Source organism: Ranitomeya variabilis, chromosome 3, assembly GCF_051348905.1.
Source record: "Ranitomeya variabilis isolate aRanVar5 chromosome 3, aRanVar5.hap1, whole genome shotgun sequence".
NCBI classification, from domain to species: domain Eukaryota; kingdom Metazoa; phylum Chordata; class Amphibia; order Anura; family Dendrobatidae; genus Ranitomeya; species Ranitomeya variabilis.
In genome coordinates this window covers 462,332,766-462,345,144 of record NC_135234.1, presented here as the reverse complement: position 1 = coordinate 462,345,144, position 12,379 = coordinate 462,332,766, and positions in this window count along the sequence as shown.

Genomic DNA, 12,379 nt, shown 5'->3' with positions numbered 1-12,379 from the left:
CCAGCCAAAAAGAACACAGTCGTGACTCCTCACTGATTGCGGCCCCTTTTTTGGCTCCGCCCCCTTTTTGGGCAAGTGCTCTGCTTTTTGATACCACCCCTGTTCGGGATTCAGCCCCCCTTCGGGATTCCACCCCCTTTTGGGCCATTACCCCTATTTGGGTTACCGCCCCTTTCTGGGACTCCGCCCCCTTTTGGGCAACCATCTCCATTTGGGGTCACCGCTCACTAATAGGGATACTCCCCACCCTGGGATACACCCCGTGGACTTCCCCACGGCACTCAGGCCCCAGTTCGCACAGTACACCCCTTTGTCTCTGGGCTTGTACTGGCCCTTTAAGAGTCAGCACAACTTGGCAGAAAAGGGAGAGAAAAAAAATTAATTTTTTTTTTTTTATACGTCACTTCACCAGCTCCTGCTGGTACTGCCAACCACAAGCCACTGCAGCTCCGCCTGCTGTGGAACCTCTTGCCGCCACTGCAGCTACACTCCACAAGGCTCTACCGCCGACTTCGTGGACCCGCCGATCCACATGACGCCGCTTGTCCCCTTCGTAACCTCGCCGAGTTACAGCCAGATGCTTGTCAGCTTCGTAACCCCGCCGAGTTACAGCCAGACGCTTGTCAGCTTCGTGGCCCCGCCGAGCCACAGCAATTAACTCCCACGTGTGCGTGCTGGATCGTTGCCCGCATTCGAGCACCAAATGTAAGATAATGTAAGACTATTCTTACTGAGTGTATTGGGGGATACTCGCTTGGCCGCGATATTCAGCACACGGGCACGGGTTTTAAAAACCAAAACAGTCCATGCGGTTTATTATGCCTCATAAACCGGGTTATGCACAGTTCATTGTGTACATCTCATGAAACACAAGCGGCACCAACTGGTGATATAAACTTGCAGCTTTAACTTACACTTCATTTACGGCTTTGACTCACGGACACTAAACACGCTGGTCCTCACTGACCAGTTGCTGTGGGTCTACCTCGCCGTTCATGTTACAAGCACCAACAGTTTATGGTGGTACCTTATGGGAGCTCCTGCTCCATCTGCTGACTCCTTGTCAGTCCTCACTCCTGGGGAAACTGCCTTACAGGGTTCACCAACTTGCCTGGCCGGCACACAACAGTTAGTCCAGAGCCACCGAAGGACGGTAGCTTCCCCAACACCGATCATCCAGGTCCACAGTCTCTCAGGTGCTCCAAGAAGACTCCACTCACCGGAGCTTCTCACACAGACTGTCCAGGACCAGGATCACACTGTGGTCTTCAGAACGTCCATCCCACCTGGGACCGTTCAACACAGAGACGTGTGGCCTGTCTGGGTGCTATTCAGGACTTAGTCCAACACCACAGGCCACCAGGTCCAAACCATGTGCATACACAGGAAGCCTCCTCCCAGGGCTTCCAACACGGGAGCACACAGCTCATGCACAGGCTTCCAGGACCTTGCACTTGGACCATTCAGGTCCAAACACTGGAACCACACAGGAACCACACAGAAGACCATGTGACCCACACCCTGGCCACATTATGTACCCGTAAGCACACCCACAGTAATGGATCACCTGGGCGGGTCACGTGATCCTGACATCACTGCAGGTCGATCCTCACGGCCTCAATACGACTCTGTGCACATACCGGGGAGATCATGCAGCGCCCCCTACCTGTTACAGGGGTCACTACATCACAGCTCCTAACATACTGTAAATAAAAACATGAGAGTTAATCAGTATCACAAATAACATTTACATCCAGGTACATTATAGATGGCGTCATCTCTGCAGCCGTTCTTCTTTTCTTCAACTTGTCCAGACCCCATGATGAGTTTTCCCATCCACAGCCCGTCTCTGCAGACCTCAATCTTCTCCGCTCTTCTGCAGAAAACCTCCAATGATGCCCTTAAAGATACAAGTGTCATTATAATGCTCCTGAATAAAAAAAAATTGCCCCTCACTATATTGTCTGCACAAAATATGACCCCCACACTGTCCCTCTTATGGTACATGCTCTTCACACTGACCTCTCCTTTCCATACCGGCCTCCTCTTCACACTGTGCTCTCACACTGTGTCCCCCTATAGGGTCCAGTATTTATACTGCACTCTCATCACACTCCCCCTCCTTGGTATACTGTCCCCTTTTGGCTGTGCCCTTACACTGTCCCCCACTACTCAGTTTCTGTTCTGTGCCCACTCAGTTTTCTCCCCCCATACTGTCTCCTCACACTATTCCCCTCCCTCCTCATACTGTCTCCTCTCACATCCCTCCTGTTCACCATACTGTCTCCTCATATATTTACCCCCTCACGTTCTATACTGCCTGCTCACCTGACTCCCCATACTGTGTCTGCACACATCCCATCACCCTCATACATGTTTCCTCATACATGCCCTCATTCCCCTGTACTGCTTCCTCATACATGTCAAGCCATTCCCCTGTACTGTTTCCTCATATATGCCCCCCATCTCCCCCTTTGCTTATCATTTTGTGTCCTTAAATCCCCCAATCTCCTCTCCAAATCTCCCACACAATAAATCCCCCCATTCCCCACAGCTCCTTATGATTCCCCTCATTCCCCACACAGCATCTCATCATCCCCCTATTCCCCACAGCTCCTTATCATCCCCCATCTAGCTCATCATCCCCCATTCCCCACACAGCTCCTCATCATCCCCTATTCCCCACACAGCTCATCATCCCCCCATTCCCCACACAGCTCCTCATCATCCCCCCATTCCCCACACAGCGTCTTATCATCCCCCATTCCCCACACAGCATCTCATCATCCCCCATTCCCCACACAGCATCTCATCATCCCATTTCCCACACAGCGTCTCATCATCCCACTATTCCCCACACAGCATCTCATCATTCCACTATTCCCCACAGCATCTCATCATCCCCCTATTCCCCACACAGCGTCTTATCCCCCATTCCCCACACAGTGTCTCATCAGCCCCCCATTCCCCACACAGCATCTCATCATCCCACTATTCCCCACACAGCGTCTCATCATCCCACTAATCCCCACACAGCATCTCATCATCCCCCTATTCGCCACACAGCATCTCATCATCCCACTATTCCCCACAGTTCCTAATCATCCCCCCATTCCCCACACAGCGTCTTATCATCCCCCATTCCCCACACAGCATCTCATCAGCCCCCCATTCCCCACACAGCGTCTCATCATCCCACTATTCCCCACACAGCGTCTCATCATCCCACTATTCCCCACACAGCGTCTCATCATCCCACTATTCCCCACACAGCATCTCATCATCCCCCTATTCCCCACACAGCATCTCATCATCCCCCCATTCTCCACACAGCCCTTCACCATCATCTTCCCTGTGCAGCCCCACTCAAGTAACATCACCCCCTTTCCAAATTACAACCTGAGAGCCTCACACCGAGTCCTGCATCCTCTGTTGTGAACTATACTTCTTGGCTCCCTCTTGTGGTCACTAGTGGTTTGGCACTTGGATTGTCTTTTCCCAGGTTGGTACTCACCTGGTTCGTTAGGCCTGGGGTGTTGCTATTTAAACTTCCTGGATTCTCAGTCCAGTGCCTGGCATCGTTGTAATCAGTTCATTTCTGTTTGCTCCTGTCTTCAGGTCCTGGTTCTTTGCAAGATAAGCTAAGTCCTGCTTTCTTATTTTTGTTTATTTGCATTGTTCATATTTTTGTCCAGCTTGTACAAAATGTGATTCCTGATATCGCTGGAAGCTCTAGGGGGCTGATATTCTCCCCCCTCACCGTTAGTCGGTTCGGGGGTTCTTGGATATTCAGCGTGGATATTTTGCAGGGTTTTTTGCTGACCATATAAGTCATCTTACTATCTTCTGCTATTAGTCAGTGGGCCTCTCTTTGCTAAAATCTAGTTCATTCTTACGTTTGTCTTTTCTTCTTACCTCACCGTTATTATTTGTTGGGGGCTTGTATTATTACTTTGGGGTCTTTTCTCTGGAGGCAAGAGAGGTCTTATTTTCCCTGACAGGGTTAGTTAGTTCTCCGGCTGGCGCGAGACGTCTAGAATCAACGTAGGCACGTTCCCCGGCTACTGTTAGTTGTTTGTGATAGGATCAGGTATATGGTCAGCCTAGTTACCACTTCCCTATGAGCTGGTATTTATGTTTGCAGACTTTGCAGTTATCTCTGAGATCCTCTGCCATTGGGATCATAACAATCCTCATTCCCTTGTACAAGGCTCCATGCTGCAGCCCCTCTCGTCACACGGCTCCATGCTGCAGCTCCTCGGTCCTCTCCTCACATGGCTCATTTCCTGCTTCTCTTCTCCACCAGCAGCTTCCTGCAATCGACTCCTCCCCCTCAAGAAATCAACTACAATTTAGACGCTACCCTGCAGTCAGATCTTCAATTGTACTCGTGTCTGTAAGACATGAGTACAATTGAATACTGGGAGCCGGCACGCTGCAGCTTCTCTGTGCCGGCTGTCATCTTGACAGTCGGCACAGAGAACAGCTGACTCCCAGTCCGGGGGGCGGCAGAATGCAGCTGCCAGGGGAGACACCGCAGGCCTCCGCATTAGGCGGCCCGACTGCGCCCCCCTGCCAGCTGCGCCCGGGGCACATGCCCCGGCTGCCCCCCCCTAGATACGCCATTGCATGGCCCCCTCATCCCTATCCTGGTCTGCACGGCTCCTCATCCCTATCCTGCTATGCATGGCCTCCTCATCTCTATCCTGGTAGACATGGCCCCCATCAGAAAAACATGAAAAAAAAAAAACATCCTACTTACCTTCCTGCGCTGCCTTGCAGCGTCTTGTTCTGATGCCAGCAGCTGATTTATGCTTGTAAACAGCGCATGACAGAAATGTCATGTGCTGCTTACAAGCAGAGGACAGCTGCTGGAATACTTACTGCTCTCCACGCAGGGACTATGTTTGTGGAGAGCAGTGAGTATTCATTGCTATTTAGTAGCGGGCACAGTAGCAGCAGCCGCCGGCTTCCTTTAGCAGCCAGGCGATCCCATATGACTGGAGACAAGTAAATATTAATTTCTCTTAAGTAGCGGGCACACGTGATCGCTCGGCAGCTGCAGGAAGCTGGTGGCTGTCACTACTCTGAATGCTATTAATGAGCAATGAATATTCGCTGCCAGTGCAGTGAATATTCATTTTTTTTTGCAGCGTGCATAGGCTTTAGCCGCAGCAGCTGGCCCCTGCCTCCTGTGACCCTCTGCTAGCCGCTGTCGCTCCCCCTACATCTTGTGGGTCCCTCACTAGAGTATAAACCGAGGGGGGCTTTTTCAGCATAAAAAACTCAGTCTATCCACTAGTATGTGTGGTATTTACAATAGGTGACACTAGAGATCAAGTCCTTTTCCTCTGTAAAGAGACAATTTGCATATTTAATTTCCCAGAGTAGCATTGCACAGCCTATAAGCCTGCTTTCTCTGGCATATCAGGTATGTCACTCTCCATAAGGAGAAACATTACCCCTTAGAAATCAGTCAGATGCCTATCATACTGTATAGCCAAAGCAGATCTCATGCTTTGCACTGAGGAGGGGCACCATCCCGAAACACGTGTCTTCAAATTGAGATTCAAGTTTGGCTTTTATCCTAACTCATGTAGCAAGGCTCATTCAATTTTGACTTTTAGGATTGCTACTTCTAATAGGTGACACTAGAGTTCAAGTCCTCTTCCTCTCTGAAGAGACAATTTGCATATTTTCATTTGTATATTTACATTGCCAGAAGAACATTGCATGGCTTATGAGCTTCCTTACCCTGGCATGTCATTCTGCATTCTCCATAAAAAGAAATGTTATCCTTCAAACCTCAGGCAAAGGCCTCCTATACAGCCACATCAGATCTCATGATTTGCACTAAGAAGGGGCAACACCTAAAACAACGTGTCTGCAAATTGAAATTTTGGGTTGGTTTTTATCCTAACTTATGTGGCAAATTAAATTAAATGTGCAAGTTGAACTCAGTGCTGAGTCTATAATGCCCATCATGTGTGATATGCCCCAGGGCAATGTATCTAGTCCCATCATGCACAATACGCCTCAAACGGTGTATCTAAAGGTTGCAAGTCATGTAATAACCAGAAAGTGTTATTCCTCTTGTACACACACTATTCAGAAAAGCCACTTGAATCAACATGTACGCTGTAAAAGTAATGGAGGGCATAAAATCACTGGTTTGTTACTTAGTTATTTGTAGAATTTAGCAATTCTAATTTTTCAAAGCTTGGATTACACAAATGTCACCTATTTCTTTTACAGATAATAATGCCATTTCATCCTATGTTGTTATTAAAGTAGTTGTCCACTAATATGGTTATATCAATTTTAACAATCGTCAACCATCAGCTTAAGTCCCTGGTTTGTCAGCTCCACTTCTTAGTGTAAGTTCACACAGGGCATTTTTGCTGCGTTTTTTACGCTAATTTTCAGCTGCTTTTTACAGTACCAGCAAAGCTTATGAGATTTCAGAAATCTCATGCACACACACACATTGGTTTTCTGTGTGATCATTTTTTTGTGCTTTGCTGCGTTTTTTGGACATAGAGCATGTCAATTCTCTCAGCGTTTTTTCAGCGTTTTTCACCCATTGACTTCAGTGTTGAAAAAAACACAGCAAAAAGCAGGTATCATTATTTGCTGCATTTTTGCTGCTGAAAATTCAAGGATATTAGAATGGACAAAGCGAAAAAAATGCACCAAAAAACGCACCTAAACCTGCATTTTTGTTGCAGCTTCTTTCCTGCCAAGAAGATCAGGGTTTAATGCAGAAAAAAAAAACAGCAAAAATGCCCTATGTGAACTTACCCTAAGGGTATGTGCACACATTGCGGATTTTCCCGCTGATCCGATTTTCCCACGAAGTTTTTGACGCTGCGGATCTACAGCAGTTTTCCATGCGTTTAACAGTAGGATGTTAACCTATGGAAAACCAAATCCGCTGTGCACATGCTGCGGAAAAAAATGCACGGAACGCAGCGTTGTTTTTTCCGCAGCATGTCAATTCTTGGTACGGACCTGCAGCGTTTCTGCACCCATAGACTTGCATTGAGTTGGGCACATCCGCAGAAAAACCGCAGATGTAAAAAAGATCTGCGGTTTAGCTGCGGGGGAAATGCTGCAGATCGGGAGGAGGGAAGTGTCTGGGCAGAGTGTGGGCGGAGACTGCGTGTGTATGTGTGTGCGGGTGGGGTCTGCGGGCTGTCGGGGGTCTGTGCGGGGCTGCTGGGGGTCTGCCAGTGCTGTAGGGGGTCTGTGCGGGGGTCTGTCGGGGGTCTGCTGGGGCTGTCGGGGGTCTGTGTGGGGCTGTTGGGGGTCTGCCGGGGCTATCATGGGTCTGTGCGGGGCTGTCGGGGGTCTGCTGGGCTTTGCAGGGGGGTCTTTGGGTGTGTGTGTGCGTGCAGACATCGTCCGATGGGACTACAAGTCCCATCGGGCTATGCCTGCTACAGTGACAGTGATTGATATATTAGCCAATGATGGGACAGTAGTAGTCCCATCTTCCGGCTAATGTGTTGAATGTAAAAAAAAAACCCACACACACACATACAGTACATACAACATACAGTACATACAACATATAACATACAACACATACAACAGTACACAACAGTACATACGACATACAGTAGATAGAACATACAATAGTACATACAACATACAATATATGACATACAGTACATACAACAGAACATACAACATACAACAGTACATACAACAGTACATACAGCCTATGACATACAATACATACAGCAGTGCATACAACATACAATAGTACATACAACATACAATATATGACATACAGTACATACAACAGAACATACAACATACAACAGTACATACAACATATGACATACAGTACATACAACAGTACATACAACATGACTTACAGTACATACAACATATGACAGTACATACAACATACAACAGAACATACAACATATAGCACATACAACAGTACATACAACATATGACATACAGTACATACAACATAACATACAGTACATACAACATACAGTACATACAAAATACAGTACATACAACATATAACAAGTACATACAACATATAACATACAGTACATATGACATACAGAACATACTACATATGACAAACAGAACATACAACAGTACATACAACATACAGTACATACAACATACAACAGAACATACAACATATAACATGCAGCACATATAACAAACAACAGTACATACAACATATGACATACAGTACATACAACAGTACATAGAACATATGACATACAGTACACACAACAGTACATACAACATATGACATACAGTACATACAACATAACATACAACATATAGCACATACAACATAACATACAGTACATACAACGTACAGTACATACAACATACAGTACATACATACAGCACATACATACAGTACATACAACACATACATATAGACATACAGTACATATACACAACGCACACAACATAGAGTACATAGACACCATCACCTTGATCCCTGAAGCCATTGCTCACCTGTAAAAAATATTAAAATATTAAACAAACAATATCCTCCCAGATCCGCAGAAATCCAATTAATACGAGTGTCCCACGACGATCTCCCGTGGATGATGGAAGGTATCCTTCCGCACTATATCCCTCCGCCACTGTGAGAAATAGTTCCTACTCTCACTTGTGGCACTGCTGTGTGGGAAAATTCCCATGCAGCTTTGCCATAAAGTGAGACCAATGAACTCAGGTAACCTCTTCAGTGATGCACTGCAGGAGCCATTGTCTCCTCAGTGTGTCACTGGAGGCCCTATAGAGCAGTTACATCTCCTGATGTCACTGTTCTATAGGGGAGATCATCGTGAGACACTCGTTATTAATTGGACTACGGAGGAAAGGTAGTATACGGTTGGTTTATTATTTTTAATTTTTTGCAGGCGATCGAGTATGGTAAGTATGGTGAAATTAAGAATATTAAAAAAGACACAGCCAGAAAAAAGTATTTTAACTCTTTCACTACTATAGGATTAGTGTTATGGTTCTCAATGGCAAGAGAACATAGCCCAGCAAACATACGAACTAGCTCTTGGAAGGATGGAAACTAAACTGACCATGAACTAAACCTGCCGCACAACTAACAGTAGCCGGGTAGCGTAGCCTGCGTTTTATCCCTAGACGCCCAGCGCCGGCCGGAGGACTAACTAATCCTGGCAGAGGAAAATATAGTCCTGGCTCACCTCTAGAGAAATTTCCCCGAAAGGCAGACAGAGGCCCCCACAAATATTGGCGGTGATTTTAGATGAAATGACAAACGTAGTATGAAAATAGGTTTAGCAAAATTGAGGTCCGCTTACTAGATAGCAGGAAGACAGAAAGGGCACTCTCATGGTCAGCTGAAAACCCTATCAAAATACCATCCTGAAATTACTTTAAGACTCTAGTATTAACTCATAACATCAGAGTGGCAATTTCAGATCACAAGAGCTTCCCAGACACAGAAACGAAACTACAGCTGTGAACTGGAACAAAATGCAAAAACAAACAAGGACTAAGTCCAACTTAGCTGGGAGTTGTCTAGCAGCAGGAACATGCACAGAAAGGCTTCTGATTACAATGTTGACCGGCATGGAAGTGACAGAGGAGCAAGGCTAAATAGCGACTCCCACCTCCTGATGGAAACAGGTGAACAGAGAGGATGATGCACACCAGTTCAATTCCACCAGTGGCCACCGGGGGAGCCCAAAATCCAATTTCACAACAGTACCCCCCCCTCAAGGAGGGGGCACCGAACCCTCACCAGAACCACCAGGGCGATCAGGATGAGCCCTATGAAAGGCACGGACCAAATCGGAGGCATGAACATCAGAGGCAGTCACCCAAGAATTATCCTCCTGACCGTATCCCTTCCATTTGACCAGATACTGGAGTTTCCGTCTGGAAACACGGGAGTCCAAGATTTTTTCCACAACGTACTCCAACTCGCCCTCAACCAACACCGGAGCAGGAGGCTCAACGGAAGGCACAACCGGTACCTCATACCTGCGCAATAATGACCGATGAAAAACATTATGAATAGAAAAAGATGCAGGGAGGTCCAAACGGAAGGACACAGGGTTAAGAATCTCCAATATCTTGTACGGGCCGATGAACCGAGGCTTAAACTTGGGAGAAGAAACCCTCATAGGGACAAAACGAGAAGACAACCACACCAAGTCCCCAACACAAAGCCGAGGACCAACCCGACGCCGGCGGTTGGCAAAAAGCTGAGTCTTCTCCTGGGACAACTTCAAATTGTCCACTACCTGCCCCCAAATCCGATGCAACCTCTCCACCACAGCATCCACTCCAGGACAATCCGAAGATTCCACCTGACCAGAAGAAAATCGAGGATGAAACCCCGAATTACAGAAAAAGGGAGACACCAAGGTGGCAGAACTGGCCCGATTATTGAGGGCAAACTCCGCTAAAGGCAAAAAAGCAACCCAATCATCCTGATCTGCAGACACAAAACACCTCAAATATGTCTCCAAGGTCTGATTCGTCCGCTCGGTCTGGCCATTAGTCTGAGGATGGAAAGCAGACGAGAAAGACAAATCTATGCCCATCCTAGCACAGAATGCTCGCCAAAATCTAGACACGAATTGGGTACCTCTGTCAGAAACGATATTCTCCGGAATACCATGCAAACGGACCACATTTTGAAAAAACAGAGGAACCAACTCGGAAGAAGAAGGCAACTTAGGCAGGGGAACCAAATGGACCATCTTAGAGAAACGATCACACACCACCCAGATGACAGACATCTTCTGAGAAACAGGAAGATCCGAAATAAAATCCATCAAGATGTGCGTCCAGGGCCTCTTCGGGATAGGCAAGGGCAACAACAATCCACTAGCCCGAGAACAACAAGGCTTGGCCCGAGCACAAACGTCACAAGACTGCACGAAGCCTCGCACATCTCGAGACAGGGAAGGCCACCAGAAGGACCTTGCCACCAAATCCCTGGTACCAAAGATTCCAGGATGACCTGCCAACGCAGAAGAATGAACCTCAGAAATGACTTTACTGGTCCAATCATCAGGAACAAACAGTCTACCAGGTGGGCAACGATCAGGTCTATCCGCCTGAAACTCCTGCAAGGCCCGCCGCAGGTCTGGAGAAACGGCAGACAATATCACTCCATCCTTAAGGATACCTGTAGGTTCAGAATTACCAGGGGAGTCAGGCTCAAAACTCCTAGAAAGGGCATCCGCCTTAACATTCTTAGAACCCGGCAGGTAGGACACCACAAAATTAAACCGAGAGAAAAACAACGACCAGCGCGCCTGTCTAGGATTCAGGCGTCTGGCGGACTCAAGATAAATTAGATTTTTGTGGTCAGTCAATACCACCACCTGATGTCTAGCCCCCTCAAGCCAATGACGCCACTCCTCAAAAGCCCACTTCATGGCCAAAAGCTCCCGATTCCCAACATCATAATTCCGCTCGGCGGGCGAAAATTTACGCGAGAAAAAAGCACAAGGTCTCATCACGGAGCAATCGGAACTTCTCTGCGACAAAACCGCCCCAGCTCCGATTTCAGAAGCGTCGACCTCAACCTGAAAAGGAAGAGCAACATCAGGCTGACGCAACACAGGGGCGGAAGAAAAGCGGCGCTTAAGCTCCCGAAAGGCCTCCACAGCAGCAGGGGACCAATCAGCAACATCAGCACCCTTCTTAGTCAAATCAGTCAATGGTTTAACAACATCAGAAAAACCAGCAATAAATCGACGATAAAAGTTAGCAAAGCCCAAAAATTTCTGAAGACTCTTAAGAGAAGAGGGTTGCGTCCAATCACAAATAGCCTGAACCTTGACAGGATCCATCTCGATGGAAGAGGGGGAAAAAATATATCCCAAAAAGGAAATCTTTTGAACCCCAAAAACGCACTTAGAACCCTTCACACACAAGGAATTAGACCGCAAAACCTGAAAAACCCTCCTGACCTGCTGGACATGAGAGTCCCAGTCATCCGAAAAAATCAAAATATCATCCAGATACACAATCATAAATTTATCCAAATAATCACGGAAAATGTCATGCATAAAGGACTGAAAGACTGAAGGGGCATTTGAAAGACCAAAAGGCATCACCAAATACTCAAAGTGGCCCTCGGGCGTATTAAATGCGGTTTTCCACTCATCCCCCTGCTTAATTCGCACCAAATTATACGCCCCACGAAGATCTATCTTAGAGAACCACTTGGCCCCCTTTATGCGAGCAAACAAATCAGTCAGCAGTGGCAACGGATATTGATATTTAACCGTGATTTTATTCAAAAGCCGATAATCAATGCACGGCCTCAAAGAGCCATCTTTCTTAGCCACAAAGAAAAAACCGGCTCCTAAGGGAGATGACGAAGGACGAA